The following is a 21,129-nucleotide window of genomic DNA, read 5'->3' on the forward strand; positions in this document are numbered from 1 at the left end:
GAGAGAAGAGAGAGAGGTTGGTGATGGGGAGAGGGAGGGAGGGAAGATGTAGAAGATTTAGGTTAGTCTTGATCCTACCCTCTCCAGTGTCTTGTGGTTCAGGTGTTTCCTGTAAGGGCCTAGTGAAGGTTTAGCCATTTGGTCTGTCTTTTAGGAAGTAGAATTTTATGGTACCATTGCCGTTTGGGTCCAGATTACTGTTTTCTACCCTTTGATGCCCTCTACTTCTTGTTGGCATTTCATTTTGATTATTTGTGTATTCTTTGTGGAAATTTTCCTGAAATACTTTCTGTAGTTTTGTTTTTGTGTTCATATAATTGTAAAGCTGAGTTTTGTCATGGAAGGTTTTTCTTTCACCATCTATTATGAGGGATACTTTTGCCGGGTAGAGTAGTTTTGGTTGGAATCCATAGGTTCTTAGACTTTGGAGAGTTTCACTCCAGGTCCTTCTAGCCATCAGGATTTCCATTGAGAAGACTGAGTTAATTCTGATGGGGTTACCTTTGAAAGTGGTGCACTGTTTTTCCCTAGCTGCTTTTAGGATTTTTGCTGTGGTGTAAATGTTTAGAGTCTTAATGACAATATGTCTTGGAGAGTTTCTCCTTTGGTCCAGTCTGTTTGGAGTTCTGTTGGCTTCTTGTATCTTGATGGGCCTTTCTTTTAAGAGACTGGGGAACTTTTCTTCATTTTTTTTGTTAAATATATTCTCCATACCTTTGGTCTGAAATTCTCCTTCTGGTATTCCAATGATTCTGATATGTGGATGCTTAAGTGTATCCCACAATTCCCTTATGTTCTTTTCACAGGAACTTTTGAAGTTATTGAAATTTTTGAACTCTCAAACTGTTTCTTCCATCTTGTCTTCCAGATAAGTGTTTCTCTCCTCCACTTCACTGACTCTATTCTTGAAAGCCTCTAGAGAGTTTTGGATTTGTTCAATTAATTTTGCATTTTCTACTACATTTCTATGTATCATTTCCATCACTCTGTCAAGCTCCCTTTTCACATCATTTTCTGATTTTCTTGATGATTCTTGGAATTCATGTTTGCATTTCTTTATGTCTTCATTTATTATGTCCAGCTGATTTCTAAGGTCCTTTTTTTTCACTCTCCCCCAAATCTATTGATTCTCTTGGAACTCCTTCCAATCTCTTATCAAATTATTCTAGCTTAGTGATAGTAGCATCCACATGATTATCGGTTCTTTGTTGCTTTCCTGAAAATTCTACCAGTAGGTTGGTCAGGGTTGCATTGCTCATAGCTTCAATTTTATGTTCTGATCCTCATGATTCTTCTATGTTTTGGTTAGATGTATTATTCATTGTAGGACTAGGTGATCTAACTGTATTTTCTTGCATTTGATTTTTCATGTTATTTCGTTTGTGCTGTGATCTTCCCATGACAGTGTATGGGCACATAGGTGGTTGGATCAACGTGAACTCTAGTGCAATGGGAATCTGAGGCATCCTGGGGCAGTTGCCAAGCACCCTGGGATTTGGCTTCCACTTGCCAGAGCCACCTGTCTACTGCCTGACAGAGGCGCCAAGGCTGCCTGATTTCTCAAGTGGTAATGTGCCAAAGCTGCCTGTGTTCAAGCTTGGAGGGGGACTGAGGTAACAAGCCCTGAAGTAGCCCAAATTCTGACTGGGAACACTGGGACCCAGAAACAGTCTGCACTCCCCCGCCACAGGAGAGTGAGGGGATTGCTGGTGGCAGACAGGTAGCGGATGGTACCTGAGGTGTTGCAAGGAAGAGACACAGTCTAGGCTTTTGTGGCCATTGCTGTGCAACTGGGCCCGCTGAACGTGCAGTGGCAGGAGTAGTAATGTGGGAAAGTGTGTAGAGCATTTTAAGCTTCCGCATGCAGAGATAGATGGGCGTGCAGAGCGCAATTGGCCTGCACACAGTGGTGGCCGGTGCTTGATAGGAGCTCAGTAGTGGCAGGTGCGGTCAAAGACACAGCTTGGGCTTGTGTGGCATTTGCTGTGGGTCTGAACATGTAGCAGCAGAAACAGGAATGTGGGCAAGTGTGCAGAGCAGTTTATGCTTCCATACCCCAGGATTGATCGGTGTGCAGCCCACGATTGGCGCGCGATTGGAGTGCAGCAGCAGCGGCGGGCCTGCAATTGGTGCATATGATCGGGGGCTGTGGGGTGTGGCGCCTCTTTGGGGAAGGGGGGTGGTCTACCTGCCCGAGAGGTGATCTGTGATTCCATATTCCCCCGCCCATTCCCTTCCGCTGGTAAGAAGACCCAGAAAACCCTTAATGTCATGCCTTTCTTTCCCCTGGATTTGTAGTGCAGCCAGTTGGTCGCCAACTTGGCCGGAAGTCTAGCTGCTAAGACTATTTTTTATATCCACTTGCCACTTACTATAAAAAATTAACTGACATATGCAAGTAGATATGCAACTAGTAAACATAGCTTGTGTGACAGAGTTATTATGATCTGGGGCTTGATATTGTATATGATATCTATTACTGATTATGACACATTAAATGTATTTTTCATTGTTCAATTCTAACAAGTACATAGCAAATTAGGAAACAATCTTTTTACTTTGGTACATGAGAATCTACTTTATTTGTTTTTGTATTTTAATGATACATAAAGAATTATGCAAGCATAATAATTTCATTATGTTCTTAATTTTCTGATGATTAATATACTTTTTATCTAAATCTGGCAGTTTATGAAGTAATACCTAATGGACTTATTATTTAACTTTTTAATGTAAAACTCAGCACACAGCTATTGCATATTCTGAAGCTCATGAACAGAACTTGTCTTTCATTTGAAATATTTGTTTGGTGACTTAACAACATTGTACAAGTATACCTTACTGAATTAAAAACCACATTGTATATTTACACTCCTTTTTCCAATTCACTAAACAAGATATCTTCTCATAGAATAAAATATTTTCTGATGCTAACTTGTTATCTTTACAAGTCATTTCCTTCATCATCTATATCTAAATGTGATTACAGTTGCTTATTTTCTCTTATATGATTAAGAATATATCTTATATCTGTTGTCTATTTGTGTCAAAGTAGAAACTACCACACCAATCAAACAGTATTGCATTTTTATAAAAACACACAATAGTATAACTGATAAACTTTGAAAGGGCAGACTTTTGTTCCCTTGGCACTGTCATATGAGTTGTTGTGACATCCTTGTATAGTAACATAATGACCCGTAACCTGATCAGTAACTAACATCGCTTGTTTCACTAATGGTGTGTATTTCTCTTTATAGTTTTAATTTTGTGATTGAATGAAAAAGAAATATTTACTTTAGTTCTCCATCATTTTTTGTTTTGGAGATTATTTAGTAATGGGTGATTGCAAATTAAATATGTGTACCTAGTACATACATGAAGCTTGAGTACTATGTTAAAAAAAAAAAAAAAAACTAAGGTAGGATGTAATAACATGTAATAAATCCAGGAGTGTAAGACAACTTCCTTTTGAAGTATTTTAATGTTACTGAGAGTACAAAGGCATTATCCATAACCCTCAAGATTTTGTAATCATAAATCATAACTACATATAGTTTCTATCCTACAACATTAAAAGGAATAAACTCCCTCAGTAGCTACATAAAGTGGGCAGGACCAAGTTATAATGAATTTCTCACACGCATATGTCTTAACCTCATCATTTTGCTCGCTTCAAATAATTTTAAATTAAGATCTAAATCCATAGTGAATAGCAAGTATCATCCTCATTTACATGTAGAAGTGATACATCCAAAGATTTAATTCCAAACTGCTTTAAATTGATGGGGAGAAGGCAGTGAGAATACCATTACTCAAATCGTTTACGTCTAACACTTGAGTGACATTTTTGAATGGTCAAGATAGGTTTTCAGCTATCACTGAAGAATAGATTGTGATATGGAAGAAACAAGGAAGATCTTTGTGGACATCTGGAAAACAACAGGTATTTATTTTTTCAGTTCAAATGTTACTTTGCATCTAGAAAAGTTAGTTTTAAGATAATTTTACAGAGGTAAACACATTGATAATTTAATATTTATGTATGTTTATGTAAATTGTAGCCAAAGGAAACCAGACATTTTAGCCTTAATAACTGATTCAACATCATGACTCATTTGTATTGACTTTACAGACAATTTTATAACATGGGAAAATTCTGAGTTTGAAAATCTAATAGAAAAACAAGAAAAAATATAACCATAAACCTTTATATGAACAATTTCATATATTAGAATTTATTTCCACTCCTTTCTTAATATGAATATCAATCTCTGTCTGAAATTAGGAATATTTGGATACTCTTTCTAGAATCTTCTCATAAAACATACTTTTTTACGTATAACTCATTTTCGTAAGCTCACAAAAGTCTCAGGGGCCTTATAAATTGCACTGTCTGTTCATTGCTACTACAGTTTTTGTTACATTACATAATGATTTCAGAGCAATAGGTCATAAGACTAGAAATTAAATTATGTGGATATATCAACATTATTGACAACTTTGTTAAAGTATACTAGGTATTTTTTTGAGTGGAAAAAATTCAAGGAATCCTGATATTTCCTTTAGATGCGGTATGAGGACAGATTATACCATATAGTCTTATCTTCTCAAGAACCTTTATGTTCTCCATACGATTTTGTGCTATGTAGTGTCATACTGGAACAGACCATAACTTCTTATGTGGAACTAACTTAACCAGAATGTATGAAGCAACAATAGGGACTATCAAGCCCAGTATTTAACTTTTGACATTTTCTGAGAATAATGTTCACAGTTGTGGGAAATACATTTTCACATATGTGTGCGTGGGGAGTGGGTGTATGAATACATATCTGTCTACCCTAAAATCTTGGGAAAACTTACTTTCATAGTTTCTATACTCACTGTTTTATTCACAAGAGGACTCACATATACCCCTACATATGAAGAGAACATACATTTGCTTTTTGACATTCAAATCAAATAAACACTATGTAAAGCAAGCCATGCTTTGTTTTTCAAGTTTAATGAACTCAGGCAATGGAGAAAAATAATAATATAACACGTATCTTTAGACAGAACAAGTCAGTAGAATTAACATTATTGAGAGCTGGACCACATGAGAAATCTGGGCTGGGATGTCCCCTGCTGTTGTTTAATTTCACTGATGAGTGGGGCAGACATAAGGTCTAATATTGGAGTCTAATAATTAGATGGAACAATTTGAATTTCAGGAAGATTTCAGTCAAGAGCCAGTTATGTTCCTACTACTTTACAATAGTTTCACAGCATTTGCATAATAATTGATGCTTTTTGTGTAAATGCATTGAGTCATTCCAAAAATGTGTTATTGTGTGCTTTCTATCTACTGGTATTGTTTTCTTCTCTGACAATATAAGTGAAGCATCCAGACATAGTCTCATCATCAAATAGATATATAAATAAATGACTAAGAGTCTACACTCCAGAGTTCATTTCAAATACTTTGTTTATTACTCACTGACTATGTAGTTTTGGGCAAGATACTTATATATAATTGGACTCAGTTTGGTCATTTGTGAAATGGATTGATGAGATATCACTGCTCAGAGGTATAAATATCTTAAAGTATTCAAAATATTTAAAGTAGGGCCTTGCCCTTGGTGTGGACTGAATAAATAACAGTTCTTATTTTCACAGTGGAGACAGTTTATAATTAGCAAGGAAATATGTAAGTAATGAATTACAGTATGGCAAGACATGTACTACACCACAGAATCAATGATTCTACAAATGTCCTAGAGAGAGAAACATATATGTTGATTAAGAGTATAATTGGTGCTGGAGAGATCACTTCATGGTTAAGGTGCTTGGCTGCAAAACCTAATAACCCAAGTTCAACTAGCAGGTCCCACCTAATAGAGATGCACAAGGTGGATCATGTGTATGCAATTTGTTAGCAGTGGCTGGAGACCCTGGCATACCCATTCTCTGTCTGTCTGTCTGTCTGTCTCTCCCTCTCTCTATCTCTCTGTCCCTAATAAATAAATAAAAATAGAATACCATCAAGGGTTGCTGAAAGAAGGGATATTTGACTTGAGCACTTAAAGGGATGAAAATTTGTTATATATGAGGACATTAGAAATGCATGGGGAATTTCTGGTTTCTACATTCTGAAACGGAGTGGCTTGACAATGTAAATTTGTTATTGTATGATATGATATTATCTGGCTATCCTCAGTCTTTACACTGTAGTATAAGTCAAAGGAATCTCATGATTAAAAGACTTATCTAAAAAAAAATACTCAAACCCTGCCCCACCTCAATGCCTTATTTCTCCCTTAAAAATATCAGAACACTGTTTATAAATCTCTTTTTGACACCATATAAAAATTCAATTTACAAATATACCTAAACTATTTCTATAGTCACTACTTTATTCACTAAAGAAGCACAGCAAACCCCATTTCTAAAAAGAAGGATCTTATAGTTAGTTTGAGATGTTCCCAGACTTTAAATCTAGCTGCTGACAGCCATAATTCTAGAATTCAAGATGCACAATTTGCATAGAACAATTTTTACTGGGAAAGTAATTTTTAGATAAGGTTTGCCTATTAAGAAGATCTGATAAAGGGTAAAAGTTGTGCAACACATTTCTATGAAAGAAAATATACTTTCTCATATTTTTCATTTGCTATCAAGTATAAAAGGTCTAATTTGGATGCATTGTCCTTTTACTCTGCATCTCTATTTTAGAGATTCTACAAAAATATTAATGCTTCCTGGCAGCTTGAGCAGGTCACAGCTCAAATGAGCTCAGAGCAAGGCTCTCATGGGAAAGGAACTATGTCAAACTTCCCCATTTCCAATACAGGAGACTTTACATATGCTGGCATCAAATGTTTGTTGGAAATTCCATTGACAAAAAATAGAAACTGAGAAAATGTTTTATTATTATTAGCTACTTTTAGGTGGGAATTTAATATATTCAGGTCAGATATTTCTGTGTAAACATCAGTAAAAGGCAGTCTAATTTTTTCAGTTGATCATGACCAAATTTTGTTCAATAAAACAATAGCACAAATGTTGCTCTCTAGAATCTCACAAATCACCTCTTATCACATGTGTGGTGAGAGCTAGCTTCAAATACAATGGTAAACTGCACTGAGTGTTCTTTTATTGAATTCCATTGAACATCTTCAGAAAAAACTGAATTTGAAAGCTAAGCAAAGTAGTTATTACTATAAATCATAATGTAGGAACAGAACATGACTTTTTAAAATTTTTTTGTAGTCAGTTAATACAGTCAAGTTGGTACCATTGTTAGTCCCCTTCCTGTCCTTACCTCTCCACAGAGCCCTTACTTGTTGGGGATTATAGGTCGTGCATTGTGGGGTTAGCCTTTAGTTTTGGGTAGGAGGAAATGTGTGGCTCTGACATTCTTTCCACCTCCTCTTCGACAAATTTCCCTGAGCCATATTGGGTTCATATTAGGTCTGCTTCTGTGTTGAGATCTTGGGTGCCTCTGTGTCTCTGGATATCTGGTTTGGTAGGGGTTGATTGTTCTCTGTACCTTTCTGACTCACCATTGTGCTGGTTCCTGGTTTCCCAAGAAAACAGCATTCTTGCATGTTTCCCCAATTATTCTTAGTTTCAGCTGGGGTCCTTTTGAGGTATGATGGAGTGGTTCTGTCCCTAGGATCTGCATGTATCTAAAAAAGAGAAGCAGATTCTCCAACAGAGAGTAAAGTTAGCACCAAGTAAATGTGATAACCACTGTTTTTTAAGAGAGTTTAATGGACAGTGGGTTCATTTTTGGATGTGGTTCTGACCTATTTCCCAGCTCCAACTATGGATCCATTCCACTGAGCAGATCAGTTAGCCAAATTGAGAGCAGTTGGTTTCCCACCATGGTTATGCACCACTATTGCACTCAAATGAGCATCACATCAGGTTGTTCGCTACTAAGTAGGTTAAACCATGTGTTACTTAGGCAAATATTGGTCACTATCCCCTATTCACTCATGTAGCACCTTCTGGCACTGGACACACTGAGGACTCACTCTCTTTTAGCTTGAAGTCATGTCACTCCATGATACATACCAATAGTGTATGGTGTCCTCAGCAGTAAGGTACTACCTGTAACCCATGGTGGGTCCGCAAGTGCTCTGACATAAATCTGTCTTCTTTTGGGAGAGCTTGTAGGTCTCTGTGCTCAAAAGCTCATTGTGGATGATAACCACCTGCTGGTACCAGGAATTACAGTTTAGCACCCAAGAAGAGAAGGAAGAACTATATAAGTGACATAAAAGAGATAGATGAGAAAGAAGAGGGAGAGAGGGTGTGTGTGAGAGAGAGGCATAAATAGGAGAAGATAATGGACAGTTTTCATCATACCCTGTTCAGGACCTTGTGAATCTGCTTAGGACATGTAGATGAGTGAGGCTATGTAAAGATTATCTTTCTGTGACTGGGTGAGTTCATTGAGAATAAGCTGTTTCAGGTTCGACTAGTTTTCTTTAAATTTTGTTGTGACATTTTTCCTTAATGCAGTGTAAAATTCCATCATGTAGATACACCAACTCTTAGTTGTTCATTCTAATGATGGACATCTGGGTTGATTCCAGCTCTTGGTTATCCTGAATTGAGCAGCTATAAAAATGGTTGAGCAAGTCTCTCTAAGCTGAGTCCTGGAGCTTTTAGGGTACATGGCAAGTAAATGTATAACTGGGTCTGTTGGTAACTCTATAGTGAGTATTTTTAGGAGTCTCCATATTGCTTTCCAAAGTGGTTGTACCATCTTACATTCCCAGCAACGGTGGATGGGGGTTCCTATTTCTCCACATCCTCATAAGTATTTGTTTGCATTTGATTTTTTTGATGTGTGCTATCCTTACTGAGGTAAGGTGGAATCTCATAGTAGTTTTACTTTGCATTTCTCTGATGATTAGGGATGATGAACATTTCCTTAGGTGTGTGTTTGCCACTTGTATTTCTTCCTCTGTGAGCTGCCTGTCCATTTCCTTGCCACATTTTGTGAGTAGGTTGTTTGACTTTTTATAGTTTAGATTTTTGAGTTCTTTATAGAGTCTAGAAATTAGCCCTCTGTCAGTTGGATATTCAGAAAACATTTTCTCCCATTCTGTGGGTAAGTTATTGGCTCTGCTTATTGTATGTTTGTCTGTGAAGAAACTTTTCAGCTTCATAACATGCAATTGTTTGAGTGACTGTTTGAGATCCTGTGCTACTGGGGGGTTTATTCAGGAAGTCTTTTCCCATTCCTAAGTCATGAGAAGTTCCTCCTAACTTTTCTTCCACTAGTAGTGGAATTTTGGGTGTTATACCGAGGTCATTGATCCATTTGGACTGGATTGTTGTACATGGCAAGATGTGTGGATCAAGTTGCACTTTCTTGTATACGGTTATCCAGTTTGTCCAGCACCATTTGTTGAAGATGTTGTCTTTTTTTAAAAAATTTTATTTATTTATTTATTTGAGAGAGACAGACACAGAGAGAAAGACAGATAGAGGGAGAGAGAGAGAATGGGCTCACCAGGACTTCCAGCCTCTGCAAACGAACTCCAGACTCGTGTGCCCCCTTGTGCATCTGGCTAATGTGGGACCTGGGGAACCGAGCCTCGAACTGGGGTCCTTAGGCTCCACAGGCAAGCGCATAACCACTAAGCTATCTCTCCAGCCCATGTTGTCTTTTTTTTCAGTTTATATTGTTAGGGTCTTTGACACATATCAAGTAGCTGTAGTTACTTGCCCCAAAGTCTGGGTCCGCAATTCTATTCCATTGATCTATACTCCTGTTTTTAATGACAGTACTATGCTGTTTTTATTACTATGGCTTTGTGATATAGCTTTAGATCAGGTATGGTGATACCTCCATAGATGCTTGGATATTTGAGGCCTTCTGATTTTCCATATAAAATTTGAGATCATTTTTTTCTATTTCTGTGAAGAACGTGGGGATTTTTGTGGGAATTGATGATATTAGCTTCATAAAAGGAGTTGGGGAGCTTTCTCTGATCTCCAATTGTATAGCACAGTTTGAGAAAGGTTGGTTTCATTTCTTCCATGAAGTTTTGATAGAATTCAGCTGAGAAGCCATCTGGTCCTGGACTCTTCTTTTGGGGGAGGTTTTCATCACCTTTTCAATTTTGTTGGGTGTGATAGGTCTGTTTAGGAGATTAATCTGCTCTGAGTTTAGCTTTGGTAGATGGTATGTGTCTAGGAATTTATTCATTTCTTCTTTATTTTCCACTTTTATGGAGTAGAGGTTTTTGAAGTAAGACCTGATCATTCTCCCAATTTTACTTGTGTCTGTTGTGGTCTCTCCTTTTTCATTTCTAATTTTGTTAATTTGAAGAGCCTGTTTTCTTTTCTTTCTTTCCCTTTTTCTTGATCAAATTGGCCAGGGGTTTGTAAATCTTGTTTATTTTTTCTAAGAACCGACTTTTTTGTCACATCAATTATCTTAATTGTTTTCTTAGTTTTCAATTCATTAATTTCTGCTCTGATCTTCATTATTTCTTCCTCTCTGGAGATATTTGGTTTTAGTTTTTCTTGCTTTTCCAGTGCCTTTAAATGGATGTTTAGATTATTGATTTGGGATTTCTCTGTCTTTCTTATGAAGGCCTTTAGTGCTATGAATTATCCCGTGCACACCTCATTCATTGTGTCCCATAAGTTTTAGTACGATGTTTTCTCATTATCATTCATTTCAAGAAAATTCTCTGTCATTTTTTTATTTTGTCCACTACCCATTTATTATTTAAAAGTGTGCTTTTCAGTTTCCAGGAACTGATGGGATTCTTCATGGGTGTTTTGTTGTTAATTTCTAGTAATATAGCATTGTGATCTGATATCATGCAGGGAATTATATCAATCTTCCTAAGTATATAGAGGCAGGCTTTGTGACCCATTTTATGATCTATTTTAGAGAAGGTTCTGTGTGCTGCTGAGAAGAATGTGTAGTATGTGGTTTTGGGATGGAATGTTCTATAGAGGCCCATTAGGTCTAAATATTCTATGGTTTTGTTGAGCTCTCTCCCTTCCCTTTGAGCTTCTGTTTGGATGATCTATCTATTGCTGATAATGGTATATTGAAGTCCCCAACTATGATGGTGTTGCTGGTTATTTCTGTTTAATTTTTGAGTAGGTTTTGTTTTATGAATTGTGGTACACCTGTTTGGTGCATAAAGATTGATTATTGTAATATCTTCTTGCTGGATTGTTCCCTTGATCAGTAGGAAGTGGCCTTCTTTGTCTTTTTTATGTTTGTTTTGAAGGCTTTTTTATCTGATATTAGTATGTCTATGTCTGCTTGTTTGTTATTCCCATTGGCTTAGAATATCACTTTCCACTCTTTCATGCTGAGGAGGGGTCTGTCTTTAGTGGTGAGGTGGGTTTCTTGAAGACAGAAGACTAAGGGGTCCAATTTCCTGATCTGCTCTGTTATAATAGTCTTACAACAAGGTAAATGCTCTATATCCCTCTAATAATTGAATACTTTAAACTATTTTTACTTAATGACAAATGCAGACACAGCTTTCAATTATCCACCAAGAAGGTATGAAAATCTACTTATAAAAGCAACAACCCTTTCTCTACGCTAAAAGTACTGCTAAGAAATAAGCATACATTGCCTATATACTAAATAATTTTAGGAAATTGGTACTATTATCATCAGACAAATGGAAAGGCAGAGGATCAGATGGTAAGTCATTTTGTGAGCACTATTAACTATTTTCTATACTGGGATTCTTTTTTCACATGAGGTTGTAAGTATTACAGTAATGAGGATCTTATATCTGGCCCTGATCAAAAGGAACCTCTGTACAACTCTAAGGCTGAAATAATAGCCAAAGGGCTCCTACAACTCATCCTGTGCTCTAAAGGTTTGGATTTCTTATATCAAGATGAGTGTTACAGTAGAGCACCTGGATGATCTGAACTGCTATAACACAATGAAATAAACATTTTAACCCTTTGAAGACATTTTAGTCATCCAAAGTCATTCCTATAGCTACACTAACTGATCTAACTTCATACTGTTGATAATAACAAATTCAACATAACATGTCTCCAAAGGTTGATTGCATGTAGTTTTAATCAAAGTGAGAAAAAGAATACTCAAAAATACATCAGCAGTGGATTGAGTTCTAGAATTTCCCTTTACATTTTTTTTTCATGTTTACTGAATGACTTTCCCCTTTGTAGACCTGACTGAGAATAACTTAACTGTGGGACCATATTTTACTTACATGAAAATGTCAAGACACATAAAAAGACAATAAAAATATAGAAGAAATACTGAGGGAATTTATAATAGAATGTTGGTGGGTGCCTTGTTTCTCTGCCATTCATTGTCTGCACACAGTAGATTAACAAAAAGGAAAATGATGGAATATTTTTCATTTTCCTACACTTGAAAAAATAAAGAACAATCTCAGATACCATTTATCAAAATGTAAATATAATTCGAGTGATAATCATCAACATTTTTCTCTTTTCCTCAGCACAAAGATAAATAAAGTGAGTGTTTTTACTTCTGAATTTCTCAACTGTGAGGACCCTACTGTACTCATCTTTGACTTCCAAACACTTAATACAAACTGGCACTTAGTATAGTGCTTAATAATTTTCTGCTGTATGGGACTGGAAGAGTGCAGAACTAATCATGACAGATCCTGAAAGGAAATATGCATGAGGACTTATAACCAGTACATTCAGTGGACTTTAACTCCAGTCATATAATCATTTGCCAATTATATCTGGTAAATAAATGAATCTGGCCATTATTTAATCTGATCTACAGTTATTAGTCTAGCAACAATGTTTATCAATTATGTTATAATTTTCAAACCCTGTTGTGTACCAGAAATTTAAAATATTTACATTTTAAGACTTTCTAAAGCCTTCTAAAATGCATATTTTCTCACCCAAACTAGAGTACAAAGGGGTTAAATAACTTGCTGAAGGTCACCCAGTGCATGCACAGTGAAGTTGATAAGAAACTTCAATCTGTATGTCTCCAGAGTCTGTAACTCTCACTATCTTTTATGCTGCTGTTGGAAATACTGAGCTGAGACATGTGTATCTACTTTAAGAAAAATAAGAATACTGTTTAAGCAATGTCAATGAGGACTATATTAGACCTATCAAAAGAATAAAATATCAAGGAGACATTGTTAGTCACTCTGAAGAGAATTTTCTTGTGTCTGGGGATTGCTGTGTTGATTATATATGTACAGCTTTTTTGTTTTAAATATGAGGCCTTAAGGATTCAAAGGAAAATATAAAAGTTTCCAGAAAAAGTTCATTCACTACAGGATAATTAGTAATCAGAGTTTACAAATAGAATACTACAGAAAATCTTAGATATATGGTAACACACAATAAAAGATTCCTCTAAGTATAGTGCTCTTCAATTCTTTGTATTGTAAACCTACTTGAATTCAAGGCCTCTAATTACTATATCACTGAGATCTAATATTTGCACATGCTTGTTTCTGCTATAACATCACCATCATTTCATTAGTGAATATGCTTTTATTATTCATCACGCTTTGGTAAATTACAAGAGAGTGAAAAATATTTCAATATATCTCTTTTTCCTTAAGAGCAAAGATGAAAATCAAACAAAACATAACCATCATATATATGTTGCAATGATCACAAGAACATATGTATTTATAATGTTTTATATCTATGTAAATATCGATATGGAAATGGATACCTCCATTATTTTGGCATAAGTGTGTCTGGTGACAATAACAAAACCTTATTAAATGTTCATAATCATAACATATCTGCAATTGCTGGAAGAGATTTGTAATTCATCAAGTACTATTCAATTACTTTAAAGCTTCCATTTAAAAACAAATCCAGTCAATGAAGCCATGCACTGAAGAATTTTTAAATCTTTTTTTTTTTTTCAAATTCCTTAGTAGATTGGTTTATAGAAGGAGCATAAATGATTTGAAGTTTCCTGGGACTTTTTACCATTTGAAACAGTGAAACAGTGAAAGTGTAGTTTTAATCAATCAGTCAATCAGAAATGCACGTCATTCAGGCATGAATGGGTTAGTGAGGCACCACTGATCCATGACTATTTTATTATATGAAAAATGAAATTAACAGTGAGAATAATGTATCTTTAAAACGCTCATAATTCAACTCATGTCAAACTTGATTTGTTTAGAAATCTATGTTTGTCTCCCTGAGGAACTATACTACACTTCCTGTAGTATCATCATAAAATTACCAGCCTCTTGGATATTTTTAACCAGACATTATATTTTCTCATCGCAGAGCACACATGTATAGGATAAGCAGGAATTTTCATGTAAATACAGAAGGAAGCAGCCTGTTGCAGTAAGGTTTTCATTGCTAGTAGAAATCGCCCAACCAAGAGCAGCCTGTGGGAAAAAAGAGGTTTATTTTGGCTTACAGGCTCGAGGGAGATTCTCCATGATGGCAGAGAAAACAATGGCATGAGAAGAGGGTGGACTTCACCCCCAGCCAACATCAGGTGTACAATAGCAACAGGAGTGTGTGCCAAACACTGGCAAGGGGAAGCTGGCTATAACACCTATAAGCCCTCCCCCAACAATACACATCCCTCCAGGAGGCATTAATTCTCAAATCTCCATCAGCGGGAACCTAGAATTCAGAGCACCTAAGTTTAAGGGGGAAACCTGAATCAAACCACCACATTCCAACCCTGGAACCCATAAACTGATAATCATGCATGATATAAAATGCAGTGCAGTCACCCAACTTTAAAAGTCCCCATAGTTTTTATCAATACCTATGATATTCATACACCCTCATAGTCCAATATCTTTTAACTGAGCCATAATACAAAAAAAAATAATAACCTCAAAAATCCCATAATGGTAAGAATAAACATTCACACTGAAAAAGATGATATTGGGCATAGCAAAAAAAAAAAAAAAAAAAAAACCCTCAAGCAATACATGATTTGAACAAGGCAAACATCAAACTCTGTAGCTCCAACAACTCTAGGCAGTGACAAGAATTCAAGTCTGATAACTCTAAACAGCAACAGGTCTCTGGAGTTCCAATTCCACACACCCAGCTAGTCTCCTGGCAGTCTTGGAAAACTTAATCTGGGAACATCACCTCTCCTTGGCAGCCATCCCATGGCCCTGGCAGCTCTACTGCAACCCACGGTTTATCCTCATGGTCCTGTGGGGTCTCCATGCAGGCATCCAGCAAATCTGCTTCACACAGCCCATAGCCATTTCCAAAATACAAGACAGTGTTGCAAACTCAATGACCCTCTTTTTTCTTGCATTTCTGAAACTCCACAATATCAGTTAGGGTGCCAATTTGTTAATCCAGATGGGAACAAAGCAGACTTTGAAGAATAGGACACTCCTTGAGCACTCAGGCCCCTTCAGAAGAGTTTACATTCTTCCTGTTGCCCCCGTGCAGGTCCGCTGGTCCAACCTCAACAGCTATAAGCTCTCAAATTTGAAGGTGAATAGGCAGCAGCTTACCCAAACATTTTTCTTTTTGTGCCATATCCCTCTGCTCACACCAGTTCATTTCTATGCATAGCAACCCTGTAAAACTTCTCCAGACAAAAGCCTAACAGCAAGCTTCGCACACAAACTGCTAGCCTAGTCCAAGCAAAGTTCTTTCTCTCCCTAATAAACGAAACCTCACAGTCCATAGTTCTTGCTACATTCAGGTATTTCAACTCTGACCAGAATAGTCCATCAAGCTGTATTTACAGCATTGCAAGGCAACTCTTAAGCCAAGGTTTCAAGTTTTCCACATCCTCTTGAAAATCAGCTCCAAAAGACAAAGCCACCAAGTCAGGGGTTTAGCAGCAACCCCACTCCCCGTTACCATTTTACTGTTGCAGTCCAGTTCACATTGCTGATAGAAATCACCCAACTAACAGAAGCTACTGGGACAAAGAGAAGTTTATGTTGGCTTACAGGCTCATGGGGAATGCTTCATGATGGCAAGGAAAATGATGGCACAAGCAGAGGGTGGACATCACCTACTGGACAACATCAGGTAGGCAATAGCAACAGGAACATGTGCCAAACACTGGCATGGGGCAACTATCTAAAACACCAGAAGCCCACCCCCAACAATACACTGTCTCCAGGAGGCTTTAATTCTCAAATCTCCATCAGCTGGTAACCTAGCATTCAGAACATCTGAGTTTATGAGGAACACCTGAATCAAACCACCACGTAGCCCTTCATATTATGTATCCTCTCAGCTCAAACTGACACAGAAAACCTTAAATTGTAAGTTCCCAGGTGAGGGGAAGGTATCACAGAGTATTCAGCTAAATCCCCACTGTCAAGAAAAGAATTTGCTGTGTATCTATTTTTTTTTCTTAATTCATATCCTAGTGGCATTTTCTCTGGATGTATTAAAGAAGAATTTCTTGACCTCTTATTAAAAGCACTAATAGTCACATTTTTCCTGGTCATTCCCAGGAGTATTTCACATATACACATGAATAAGCCTTGTCAATGGTTGATTGCCTTTCATTAATCTCTATTCTCTGCTTCCTTAAACAACCAGTCTACAGAAGAGTCTCTTTTACTGGATACCATAATCCCCCTGTGGGCACTACCATTTGTGTCACGGTTCACTGTTACATCTACTAACTACAACTATTCCATACAACAATGGTGCCTGTGTTTTGGATACCTTTATATCTTTTGCTGCCTCTGTTACACATCAATCTTAGGCTTTCACTAGACTGAATACTGTAAATTATTTCATTGTCTTTTTTGGTTTTGTTTTTGATTTTCCTATACTTAAAATGAATCCTTACCTCCTATCCCCTCAACTTGGCAAATAATATTCAGTGTGTGATATGAAAGCTTTATAGAAAAAAGTGATAAACATCTTGCTTTGTAGAGATCCAAGTATTTTAAAACTTTCCTGTAAATATGATTACTCATATCTATAGGTTAAGAGAATTTTGGCTGAGATTATTTCATAAGCTTGCACTTACCACATACCTGAAGAAAAGTGAAGGCTTATGAAGTGGAGTTTCAATGATGTTCCTCCTTGCTCTCTTACTTTAATGCTAGGGGTGCAACCCAGGGCTATTTTCATGCTGGGTAACCACTAAACATTCTTCTTTGCACTGACATAGTAATGAGCAGAGAAAAGCAGGAAGTAGAAGGGTGAATGATTAAAATAAGCCATCAACTATCTCAGTGTTGTTCCAATTTGACTATGTTTCCTTGTTATATTATTTCCCATCAAGCAGAGTGTAAAGAAAATGTGGAAGGGGGACAGCTGACTATGATAGCATGTTTCTAGTAGTTCTGAATCCAAAATGTTTGCATGCATAAAATATTCTCTTGTATTGCCCAATTTCTTATAACAATTCTCCAGAAAACTAATTATACAGAGAGGGCACTATATTTTGAAGAAAGGGTGGATGAATGCAAGACATCAGTGAATCTAAACTGGAAGGAAATATGTATAATTTATGAATTCATTGGCTCCAGATTTTTTTAAAGAATTCCTCTTCCATCCCTGCTTCAAAGAATCACTAATATAATGAAAAAATACTTGCCTATTGGAGTTATCATGTTGTTTTCTCCTATTCAGATAATGTCTACTTTATAATTGCTAATTAATTTTGGATATTGCTATTTGTACTCCTTTATAAAATGTTACGAGATATATATATATATATATATATATATATATATATATATATATATACATACATACATACATACATACGTATATGGTGTTATTCAACATTTCCATCTTTTACTGAAATTCCATTTTCTTTTATTTTTTCTTTTGCTTTTTGTTTGTTTGTTTTTGAGGTAAAGACACATTCTAGTCCAGGCTGACCTGGAATTCACTATGTGGTCTCAGGGTAGCCCTGAACTCATGGTGATCTTCCTACCTCTGTCTCTTGAGTGCTGGGATTAAAGGTGTGCACCACACACCTGGCTCTGTCTTTTTTTTTTTTTCTTTATTTGACATTTTTATTGTTTCTTGGAATTCATTCCTGCGTTTGAGTATGTCCTCATAAAGCTTGGTCCATTGGCCCATGCACTCATATTTTGTATTTTAAATAGATCACATTTTATTTAACCAATAATTAATTGTACATTAGAATGTAATAGTTCTGGGTAAACTCCAGAACCATATACATATGGCCAGCCTGGGATAATTCACCCATTAGGCATTTTACATTTTTTTAATTGATATGTGTATATATTAGAATATTATTAAAATAACAAATCCAAATGATTACACAGAGGATGAATAAAAATTCACAATGAGTTATCAGCCCGTTCTTTTTAAACATCACCACTTCTTCTAATGGACCCACTTATATTCATATAAACATTTTATCACATGCCTTTTGATACTCAGTGAATTTTTTTTTTCAGAGGTGACTAGTATTTCTCACATTCATTGTGTGAATGGCAGTCAGTGGTAGCTATGGGTTTACTGGATGTGTTATTGGCAAAAATCCACTACACGATCTTTACTAAAGAAATTTCTGAAATAATAATGTCAAATGTCAGAGTGATATCATACATTTGTTTCATCCCACAACACTGATGGAAAGTTCACTTCTCTTTAAATTCAGTCACCCCCTCTGGACTTTAGTTGTCTCCCCTGTCTGTCAAAGCACAGTTTGAAGATTTCACAGATGGCAAAAAGCTGAACAGTATCATGTAGCATTTATCTGAGCACTGAAAGCATTTCAAGAAGGTTGAGAACCTTTAGGGAATATAGTTTGCATTGACAATTGTTTTAATGATACATAATTGAGGTTAGGAGATGCAAGGAACATTAGGGTGAGATCCAAAGGATAGAAGTGAGACTACAAGGGAAATTTAGATTTTATTTATCATTATTATTATTATCATTATTATTAATGAGATATTTTGTATGCATACATCATGTATTGCTACAATCTTCCCCTTGTCCCTGACCCCATTCTGCAGCAGAAAGCTCTTCCATAGGGCTTCAGGTATTCCCCAAGAGGTTGTAGTTTATGCATTGTGGGAGCAGTAGTTAGTTATTTTTTGGAGGCGGGAGGGCTTACTCTGGACAACATGTCTCAACCCATGGTTCTTACAATCTTTTCGCTCCCTCTTCTGCAAAATTCCCTGAGCCATGGTGGATGAATTTAAGTCTATTTCAGTCATGAGTTCTTAGGTGCTTCTGGAACTCTAATTAGGTAGGTATTGAGTATACTCAGGTTCTGTCTCCCACACCCTGGCACTCATTAACAGGAACAGCATGGAAACAGCAATCTTACACAACTCCCCATTCCTCTATGGATTCAGTTGTGGCTTGGCCAAAGTGCAAGGGGTAGATTATCTCCTCTAGTCTTGCTACCTTCCTAAAAAGAACGTATTTCCAAACCAAGTGAAGTAAGCATAATTTAAATGGGATAAGCATTATTAATTTAGAGAGAATCCACTGTTTAGTCAAAGACTAGTAAGAGCTTGACACTGGAGATGATAAACTTTGTCTTCATAGGATTCTTACCTGGTTCCCAATTCCAGATATGGGTTTGTTTACACTGAGAAGATCTCTTAAACAACCAGAAAGCTATTGATTACCAACCAAAGATTTGTGCCACTGTTGTACTGGCACTTACATAGAGTCAAGGTGTTTGCTTCTGAGGAGCTTAAACCTAATGGTTGCTCATACCACAGACTATTGTGGGCCATTTTCCTCCAGTAGTTTATGTAGTGCTTTCAAACACTAGACAGGATAAATATCTGGGTACTGGGTTTCTTCTGAATTCCAGCAAGGTTTCTCCATGTTCTGTGTCAGCAGCATATGGTGTCTTCAGCAATAGATAGAGTTTTAGCTTTTGCCTCAGGCAGGTAATCAAATGCTTTGACAGAAAGCTCTCTTGATTGGGGACCTCGTATCAACAGCTCAATGTGGGTAGCAAGCAATCTCTGTTAATGGGAATTATAGGTCAGAGACAGAGAAAAAAATCTTTGAAGCTTAGGCTTCATCCCATCGTCACCAGAGCCCAACTGTTCAGCTACTCCCAGTTTATTCCTTTTGAGAGTCATGTAATTTAGGTTATCTCCAAGAATAAAGATTCCTGTGGTATCAGCTCATTTTTGATTTAATTTTGTGTTTGTTTTGACTCCCTCACCTTCCCATGCCCATTCTCCAAACACTTCCATCCCTATAATCTGGGCCTTAAGTTGCCCCTCAGGTATGAGAGCAAATTGAGCAGGTCCAGGATAGGATCCCCAGATAAGTGACACCATGTACTGTTTGTCTTTCTGTGATTGTGTGAGTGCAATAAGTGTGATCTCTTCCAAAACTGTCCATTTTGCTACAAATTACATTGTATTGTTTTTTTCTTACTGCTGAGTAGAATTCCATTGTGTAATTGTACCACAACTTCATTATCCATTCATCCAGTGATGGATATCTGGGTTGAATCCAGTTTATTGAATTCAGCAGATATAAACCTGGTTGGGCAAAAGTCTCTGTATTAATGGATGAAACAATTATGAAAAATGCCCAATAAGGGAATACCTGGGTCTCCTAGTAGCTCTACTTTAATCATTTTCAGGAAGCTCCAAGTTGGCTTCCACAGTGGTTGTACAAGTTTCCATACCTACCAAGAGTGAATGAGGGTTATCTTTCCCCACATTTTTGCTAGCATTTGTCATTGTTAGATTTTTTTTAATGATTTCCAACCTTAATGGAGTAAGATGGAATCTCACAGTTGTTGTAATTTGCATATCCCTAATGGTTAGGGTTGAAAATTTTCTTAAGTGTATGTGTTATCCATATGTAATTCTTCCTCTGAGAATTCTCTATTGAGTACTCTGCTTCACTTTTGGATTGGGTTATTTCATTTAATTTTGACATGTATGAAAATGTCTCTATAAAATTTATCACTATACAATGAATTCCTGCCTATATTTTTGCAGATATATATATATAGTCAACTTCAATACTTACAGAAAATAAGGAGATTTCTGGCCAAGATGGTGACCACCTGGCTGTGCAGCAAATCCCAGGGAAAGATAGACAAGACATTAGTGTCTTTCTAGGTCTTCTTGTCAGTGGCTCAGAAGGGGGGAAAACACAGAATCACGGATCCCCTCACGGGCAGGTGAAACACCC

This window comes from Jaculus jaculus, chromosome X, assembly GCF_020740685.1.
Source record: "Jaculus jaculus isolate mJacJac1 chromosome X, mJacJac1.mat.Y.cur, whole genome shotgun sequence".
Taxonomy (NCBI): Eukaryota; Metazoa; Chordata; class Mammalia; order Rodentia; family Dipodidae; genus Jaculus; species Jaculus jaculus.